The sequence below is a fragment of the Rhamphochromis longiceps genome, linkage group LG6 (genome assembly GCF_057381845.1).
Source record: "Rhamphochromis longiceps isolate RC_006_pf linkage group LG6, R_longiceps_female_GT1.1, whole genome shotgun sequence".
Taxonomy (NCBI): Eukaryota; Metazoa; Chordata; class Actinopteri; order Cichliformes; family Cichlidae; genus Rhamphochromis; species Rhamphochromis longiceps.
In genome coordinates, this window is record NC_140562.1 from 35680142 (window position 1) to 35689192 (window position 9051).

The 9051-nt window shown below is 44.1% G+C and overlaps 1 long non-coding RNA gene across 2 annotated transcripts; it reads left to right on the top strand.

The window, feature by feature from the left end:
• Positions 1 to 482: 482 nt before the first annotated feature.
• Positions 483 to 3462, top strand: LOC146668502 (uncharacterized). Of its 2 annotated transcripts, XR_014911996.1 has the most exons (4): positions 483 to 647; positions 755 to 867; positions 2518 to 2612; positions 2723 to 3462. It is a non-coding gene; the product is annotated as an uncharacterized LOC146668502 (long non-coding RNA). The 2 variants fall into 2 exon arrangements; XR_014911995.1 differs by having other exon boundaries at positions 483 to 867.
• The last annotated feature ends 5589 nt before the right edge of the window (positions 3463 to 9051 follow it).

The window sequence follows — 9051 nt, forward strand, 5'->3', positions numbered from 1 at the left end:
TTCTTCTCAGTTACTTTGACACAAAGACATCTGTTGTGATGCGTACAGCTCTGATGAAGTCTCACAAGTGTCATATATGTTTTTAATCATAGATTAGGGCTGCACGATTTTGCACAAAATGAGAATCACGATTTTTTGCTTAGAATTGAGATCACGATTCTCTCACGATTTTCTTTTCCAGTATAAATATTTATTGCACTTATTAACTGCACATCAACTTCGTAACAGTTGAGACTGAACATAAAAACAATAAATAAACATAAAAACAACAAATGTCTCACGTTTTGTTGTACTGCTTGAAATTCCGTCTCCACCTTTGCTCGACACTGCGTGTATAGAGCAGGTAGTGCAACAATAGAAAAAAATTCACCTGCAAAAAATTCACCTGCAAAAAATTCACCTGCAAAAATTCACCTGAAAAAAATTCACCTGAAAAAAATTCACCTGCAAAAATTCACCTGAAAAAAACTCACCTGCAAAAATTCACCTGCAAAAATTCAACTGCAAAAGTGATGAACTTTAATGACCCAAGCCAGAGCAATCAGCACCAGATCGAGTCGAGTGGCTCTCAGCCAATTAAATTACGCTGTTTGATCACATGACACCGTTAGCCAGCAGTGTGTCTCCTAAAAGAGAGCTGTTTAAAGGTGAGTGATTAAGTTTTTCTCCTAAATAGAGATCATTACAGAACGCCTAGTCCTACTTAAAATCCCATTTATTATTATTATTTTTTTTATCATCTACTCGAACTAAGGAAAACGTTTGACTAACTCAAAGACAATTTCCACGCCTCCCCTGCCTGACTGCAGAGGCAGTTTTGAATTTAGGAGCGCCAAGATGGCAGCGGCAAACCCTGGCGGCTCTCCGGTGAGTATATATATTTTTTTATCTTCAAGTTTGTCTTTTGAAACCTTAATTTTATTTAAATCCGTTGCTCACGTATAAAGTACACAGACGGGGTCTTTGCTCAACTCGTCTGAGGCGTGTCTCACTAAGCGCTACATGCTAGCATCCTGCTAACCGAGCTACCCTTTACATGCTGTGCTTTAGAAAATAGGATACTCGTTAAAAAAATACTCTGCAGATATTGATAGATAGACGAACACTGCAAATATAATGTTGGAAACGAGAACGGCCTTTGGTGAAGGGGTAAAATACACCATGAATAGAGCCATAGAGTGAATGGCTGCCATGGTTGCAGAACAGCCTGATTTAATGACAAGAATGGGGAAGAGTGAGGTGAAGTGAACCACAGCCACAAAACACGGTCAGACAAGGCGGCAAAAGGGCAGTGATCTGTCCGTCAGTATGAAGTTGGTGTGTGCTTTGGTGAACAAAAACTCCAGACTGGTAGCAGGAAGATGGGAGACTCGTGTTTCACTGGAATAGTGGTGAATTAAAACATCCTTTGTTGGGGACATTTCGGTGTAAATGCATCCATACAGGCAAGACAGAGGCAGACTAGACAGTGAAGAAAACAAGGCAAACATTAGAAATATAAAAACGGAAATATAGGATGAGTCGGGGATGAGTTCCTGCCCCAAGTGGAGGAGTTCAAGTATCTCGGGGTCTTGTTCGCGAGTGATGGGAGAAGGGAGCCGGAGATTGACAGACGGATTGGGGCTGCAGCTGCAGTAATGCGGACGCTGCACCGGTCCGTCGTGGTGAAGAGGGAGCTGAGTGTAAAAGCGAAGCTCTCAATTTACCGGTCGATCTACGTCCCTACCCTCACCTATGGCCACGAGCTGTGGGTAGTGACCGAAAGAACGAGATCGCGGATACAAGCGGCAGAAATGAGCTTCCTCCGAAGGGTGGCTGGCCTCTCCCTTAGAGATAGGGTGAGAAGGTCGGCCATCCGGGAGGGGCTCAGAGTAGAGCAGCTGCTGCTCCACATCGAAAGGAGCCAGCTGAGGTGGTTCGGGCATCTGACAAGGATGCCCGCTGGGCGCCTCCTGGGTGAGGTGTTCCAGGCATGTCCCACCGGGAGGAGGCCCCGGGGCAGACCCAGGACACGCTGGAGAGATTATATCTCTCGGCTGGCCTGGGAACGCCTTGGCATTCCCCCGGATAAGCTGGAGGAGGTGGCTGGGGAGAGGGAGGTCTGGGCCTCTTTGCTTAGGCTGCTGCCCCCGCGACCCGGCCTCGGATAAAGCGGATGAAGATGGATGGATGGAAATATAGGATTAATATAACATACAATTAGGGAAAATGTAAGGAACACAATGTAAATGATATTGTAAAGTCATTAAAACAGCATACTCTGATTAAAAGAAACACATAATTGGGTAGGATAATAACAATAATAATGTTAAAAAACATGTACAAGATGGGTATGTATACTTGTAGCCAGAATACTATAAAGTTGTAGCATGCCAGACCATCTTGATTGAATGTAACTTCGCTCCACACAAGTTTTATGGTAGACATATTCATATTGGTATCTAATAAAGACAGAAACAATTTATAAATTAACGTTCGATAAAATCTAAGAATTAATCATTTATGTGTTTGTTTCAGATTATGCAAGATGAAATTATTCAGTCAGCAAGACACTTGCCGCAGTTGCTGACATCATCCAACTGAACTGCTGCTGTGATGAATCAGAATACAAGGTTTACTTTAGCAAGACTTATGAGTTAATGCTACATTTAACTAAATTGTTATATATTTTTTGTGTCCAATATTGTCTCCATATGATTTTGTTTTTTGCAACATCTTGCAGAGAACAGAGTCAAGGTACCAGCTTGGTCAACCCTAAAAGACCATCTGTTCATCAAGAAATGACCAGGTGAAAAAGTCATAAACTAAACACTCTGCATGAGCATGGAATTTAGGATGCAACTTTATATCTTACCTGCTCTACACTCAGGGCTTGAATTACAACAACAGTCAATCACATAAAAAAATATACTTTTGGTAGTTCTGTGTCTCTGTCTCTCTCCTCCAAACCCAGATGGCTGCTGGTACTGAACCGGGTTCTGGTTCTGCTGGAGGTTTCTTCTTGTTAAAGGGGAGTTTTTCCTCTGCACTGTCACTTCATGCTGCTCAGTGTGAGGGATTGTTGAGGTTGAGTCCATATGTCCTGCGAACAACTGCTGGGCAATGACACCATGCAATCTTCTGGGATTCCTTGGATAGAAAACCTGTGAACTGCACTTGTCCTTGGTCTTCGCAGCTCACCTTTTTACTGTTTATTGAATCAAAATGCTCCAGTGACATGGATTCTACATTGTAACTGATGTGATGTTCTATAAAGTGGTTTTAATAAAAAAAAAAGGCAAAAATTAGTTTGTTTCTTTATTCAATTTTTGAACAGTGATACTCATTCAGTAAATGCAAATTATTTACATGGCAGTGCACTATAGGCATAAATCTAGACCCCTAGATAAAACATGATGGCATTATAGCAGTGACAACTCCTCCACAGTAGCAGGTGGGATTTCTTTTTTGAGGACGGCTCCTTTTACCTGTCACTACAGATGGTCTGTTTATGTTTTGATCAAGAGCCTTTTTTGGGCAGCTGAAGAGGAGAAGTCTATCTTATGGCCAACCTCTGACTGTATCTTGGTCACATTACCCAGCAAAACCCAGTATGCAGGTTCACCTGTAACAGTCCTTGTGCCACAGATCAACACTGTTGCTTCTACATTAAACAGAAGAGCAGTGACGTGGGTGCAGGTCTCCGTGACTCCGGCCTTACAGCTGGAGTGGGTGGCTTCAACCTTCCCTGTGATGCTCACAATGACCCATGGCTGCAATGCTGGTTCATTCAGTCTTTGAGAGTGCAGTACCTGAAACACACACACAAAGTTCTTGTCTTTAAATGAACTATGAGCCAAGGCTGACATAAATGTTTTATCTACTTAATCATTAATGTAACAGTGTTTAGAAAGTTAGCACATACATGTAATTTTTCATTTCTTTATGTGTCCATCTATAGAACGCTGCATGTTATATTCTAAATCTGCCTGTTCTGTCAGAAACCTGCCTGCAGAAAATGAACCTAAAGGATGTAATCACTTTCAAGATGGAGAAAGCATAAAGTGACAATTATGAATCACTTAATATGATAAGGAGATTCTGCAGGTCATTAATGTATAAAATTAAAATAAAATGCATTTTTAGTGACACAAGATACAAATATGGAAGCAAGATGTATAATCGCTCAGTTTGGGGAAATTGTGGGTAGCCTGCAAGAGCCTCAACTTCTCCATACCCACAATGTGCAACAAATGGGCACAGCTGATCTTCAACAGTGGAACATCGGCCAGTTACTTCCAACTTTAACGCAGCTTGTAGTCTTGGAGAGCAGCACACCAAAACTGCATGCACAACTACTGCTAACAGTGGAAACGGATTAAGAAATCCATGCAAACAGATTCATAAACCGAAAGAATATTATTTTACAGGATTAATGATCATATCAGCCGCTGGCTGATCACAAACCCTGAGGGTATATACGAGAAGCAGAAGAAGCAGAGGGAATATCCCGTTTAAGTTTAGATAGTATTTGTAAAGATATTGACCATATCCTTTTCTGAAAGTGTGGATATAATGGATGGGGTAAGGTACTGACATGCTACAACTTTATAGTTGTTAAATTCTGGCTACAAGTATACATACCCATCTTGTACATGTTTTTTTTTTGTTTTTTTTAATTATTAATTATTATCCTACCCAATTATGTGTTTCTTTTAATCAGAGTATGCTGTTTTAATGACTTTACAATATCATTTACATTGTGTTCCTTACATTTTCCCTAATTGTATGTTATATTAATCCTATATTTCCATCCATCCATCTTCATCCGCTTTATCCGAGGCCGGGTCGCGGGGGCAGCAGCCTAAGCAAAGAGGCCCAGACCTCCCTCTCCCCAGCCACCTCCTCCAGCTTATCCGGGGGAATGCCAAGGCGTTCCCAGGCCAGCCGAGAGATATAATCTCTCCAGCGTGTCCTGGGTCTGCCCCGGGGCCTCCTCCCGGTGGGACATGCCTGGAACACCTCACCCAGGAGGCGCCCAGGGGGCATCCTTGTCAGATGCCCGAACCACCTCAGCTGGCTCCTTTCGATGTGGAGCAGCAGCTGCTCTACTCTGAGCCCCTCCCGGATGGCCGACCTTCTCACCCTATCTCTAAGGGAGAGGCCAGCCACCCTTCGGAGGAAGCTCATTTCTGCCGCTTGTATCCGCGATCTCGTTCTTTCGGTCACTACCCACAGCTCGTGGCCATAGGTGAGGGTAGGGACGTCGATCGACCGGTAAATTGAGAGCTTCGCTTTTACACTCAGCTCCCTCTTCACCACGACGGACCGGTGCAGCGTCCGCATTACTGGAGGAGGAAATGATGCAAATGAGACTGTTAACTCAAGAGAGTACAGAGAAATAGTGGGCAGTTTGATATATGCCATGACGTGTACGAGACCAGATATAAGCTGGGTTGTTAGCAGACTATCTCAAACACTTGCTCAACCCACGAGAGAGGACTTAGTAACGGCAAAACAAGTCCTCAGATACCTAAAAGGCACAAACGACTTCGAACTGATCTTTAAGAAAAGCAGTGAGGATCTAGATCTAATTGCTTACAGTGACTCTGACTGGGCATCCTCTGTAAAAGACAGACGCAGTACAACAGGCTACTGTTTTGCACTTACTAAAGAGGGACCAGTAATATCTTGGAAAACAAAGAAACAGCCTACAGTGGCACTCTCAACATGTGAAGCTGAATACATTGGTCTTGCAACCACTACTCAGGAAAGCATGTACTTAACCCAACTGTTAAACGGCATGGACAGAAAAAGGTACACATGTACTAAACTGTTTGGGGACAACCAAGGGGCCATTGTGTTGAGTAAAAACCCAGTGAACAGACAGAGGTCAAAGCATATTGATGTGAAATATCACTTCATTCGTGAAGCGGTAAATGAAAGGAAAATCTGCATTGAACACTGTCCATCAGAAGAAATGGCTGCAGACATACAACAAAACCAGTTACAAGAGTGAGACTCAGAAAGTTTCAAAAATGGTTCTTTGGAAATGCATAAGATGCTATGGGTTAACAGCATGAGAACAAGGGGGGGTGTTAGATTTGTGTTCTCAAGAGTAAATATATTTATTTATTTTATGTTGTGAAAGACGTTTTCTGATTGTCATTTTATTTTGAAAAGGATTTTATTTTGGTGATTATAGATTACTTCACTTCCTGTTCCTGTTGTTCCGAAGCGCGAACTGCTGAAGCAATGATGTATTTCATTCCCTTCCTGTGTTGCTAACAATAAAAGAAACGGGCAAAGTAATCAACCAAGTGAGTGTATTATTAAGAGAACATGGCCGAAGAAGAAGAAAACTCTTCAAGCTCAACACCAGCTCACCTCCTGCAACTACTTTTCCGAGAATACGCTTCTTTTGTGGTTCGGACTCCTTCTGACATTTCTTTGGAGGTGGAGAAACATCACAGTAATTGCTTAAAGGAGCTTGCTTCTTCGACATCTTTAAGAGTTCTAAACAAATGTCTGTCCTCCCACTGTCGTTCTCTAAAACCTAAAAGAGAACTATGGATTTGATCAACTGGTCTCTGAATGCTATTGACACCCTTTTCTCAACGAGAAATCTGGGCTCGGGAGAGCCTGAGTGCCCTGGAGGGACTTTCCCTGCCGGATACACGATGGACGGGTGGCAGAACTGGAGGATCATGTGCCTGACGGGACTGTCGATCGAGGACGCTGAAGATATCTATCTATTCGGAACCATGATAACAGGGTTCATGCTGATCGGAGTTGGCTTAGCCCTGGTTTATCGGAGAAATAAGAGAGTGGAACCGGCTGTTCAAACCCCCCCAAGGCTGCCCGCTGGAATCGAAATGGAACGAGGCGCAACCTCTCACAACGAACGTAATATGGTCAACACCTTGGAGACGCTTGCAGCTGCTGTGAAGGCTCAAAACAACACCATTGAGCGTATGAGGGGAAACATCAGAGAGAGGCCTGCTCAAAATGAGACCCTTGAGCGACAGTTGGAAAACATCGCGGAACGGATCACTGCAGTTGTGAGGTCTCAGAATCAAAAGAACGATAACACCATGGAACAGAAGTTTGATACCATCATGGGGAGGCTCGCGACTCTCCAACGGGAGATCGAGAGGCCAGTGTCGGAGTGTTAAAGAGCAGCCTGAAAATTCTCCTGGGCTGCTCGCATGGAAATTAACAAAATCAACATGAACATTGCGGACCCCCATAACGCGCCAGCTGCAGGCCCAAGGCTGGAGCCGAACAATCACTCCCTGATAACGACTGTGTTACGGCTATTCTTCCCATCCCATGCAAGGACACCTGGATTGGCTGGAGGACTGTTTACTTAGCCTGATAGGCCGAAGGACACTGTCTCAGCTGAACTATGGACACGCACACATACACTTACACTGATAGGCACTCACTCATCCCCCTCCCTTTCCAACGCCTTCGATGCTTGTTTCCTGCGAGGGAACACGGCGGGTCTGTGTGCCGCGCTGGAATGGTAGCGCTGTGCAGGGTGGCTGCTGTGTTCGCTTCGGATTACTCCTCACCCCCCACCCACCCCTGTGGCTTGTCATGTCTTCACAATGTTGTGCTGTGGACATTTATGTGCTATTTTGTGCAAAGGAGTTTTTTTTGTTTCCTGTTCTCATGCTGTCCTACCATGGAAGCACAGCATGAGTAGGGGTCTCTTTTTTTCCTCTTGTACTTTCCCCACTGTAGTGTACATTTCAATGTTTTTTTCTCTGATTCTACCAATCTCCGACCTGTATCCCCATGTAATGTTTGTGCTATACAGTGGGGCAAAAAAGTATTTAGTCAGCCACCGATTGTGCAAGTTCCCCCACTTAAAATGATGACAGAGGTCAGTAATTTGCACCAGAGGTACACTTCAACTGTGAGAGACAGAATGTGAAAAAAAAATCCATGAATCCACATGGTAGGATTTGTAAAGAATTTATTCGTAAATCAGGGTGGAAAATAAGTATTTGGTCAATAACAAAAATACAACTCAATACTTTGTAACATAACCTTTGTTGGCAATAACAGAGGTCAAACGTTTACTATAGGTCTTTACCAGGTTTGCACACACAGTAGCTGGTATTTTGGCCCATTCCTCCATGCAGATCTTCTCGAGAGCAGTGATGTTTTGGGGCTGTCGCCGAGCAACACGGACTTTCAACTCCCGCCACAGATTTTCTATGGGGTTGAGGTCTGGAGACTGGCTAGGCCACTCCAGGACTTTCAAATGCTTCTTACAGAGCCACTCCTTTGTTGCCCGGGCGGTGTGTTTTGGATCATTGTCATGTTGGAAGACCCAGCCTCGTTTCATCTTCAAAGTTCTCACTGATGGAAGGAGGTTTTGTCTCAAAATCTCACGATACATGGCCCCATTCATTCTGTCCTTAACACGGATCAGTCGTCCTGTCCCCTTGGCAGAAAAACAGCCCCATAGCATGATGTTTCCACCCCCATGCTTCACAGTAGGTATGGTGTTCTTGGGATGCAACTCAGTATTCTTCTTCCTCCAAACACGACAAGTTGAGTTTATACCAAAAAGTTCTACTTTGGTTTCATCTGACCACATGACATTCTCCCAATCCTCTGCTGTATCATCCATGTGCTCTCTGGCAAACTTCAGACGGGCCTGGACATGCACTGGCTTCAGCAGCGGAACACGTCTGGCACTGCAGGATTTGATTCCCTGCCGTTGTAGTGTGTTACTGATGGTGACCTTTGTTACTTTGGTCCCAGCTCTCTGCAGGTCATTCACCAGGTCCCCCCGTGTGGTTCTGGGATCTTTGCTCACCGTTCTCATGATCATTTTGACCCCACGGGATGAGATCTTGCGTGGAGCCCCAGATCGAGGGAGATTATCAGTGGTCTTGTATGTCTTCCATTTTCTGATGATTGCTCCCACAGTTGATTTTTTTCACACCAAGCTGCTTGCCTATTGTAGATTCACTCTTCCCAGTCTGGTGCAGGTCTACAATACTTTTCCTGGTGTCCTTCGAAAGCTCTTTGGTCTTGGCCATGGCGGAGTTT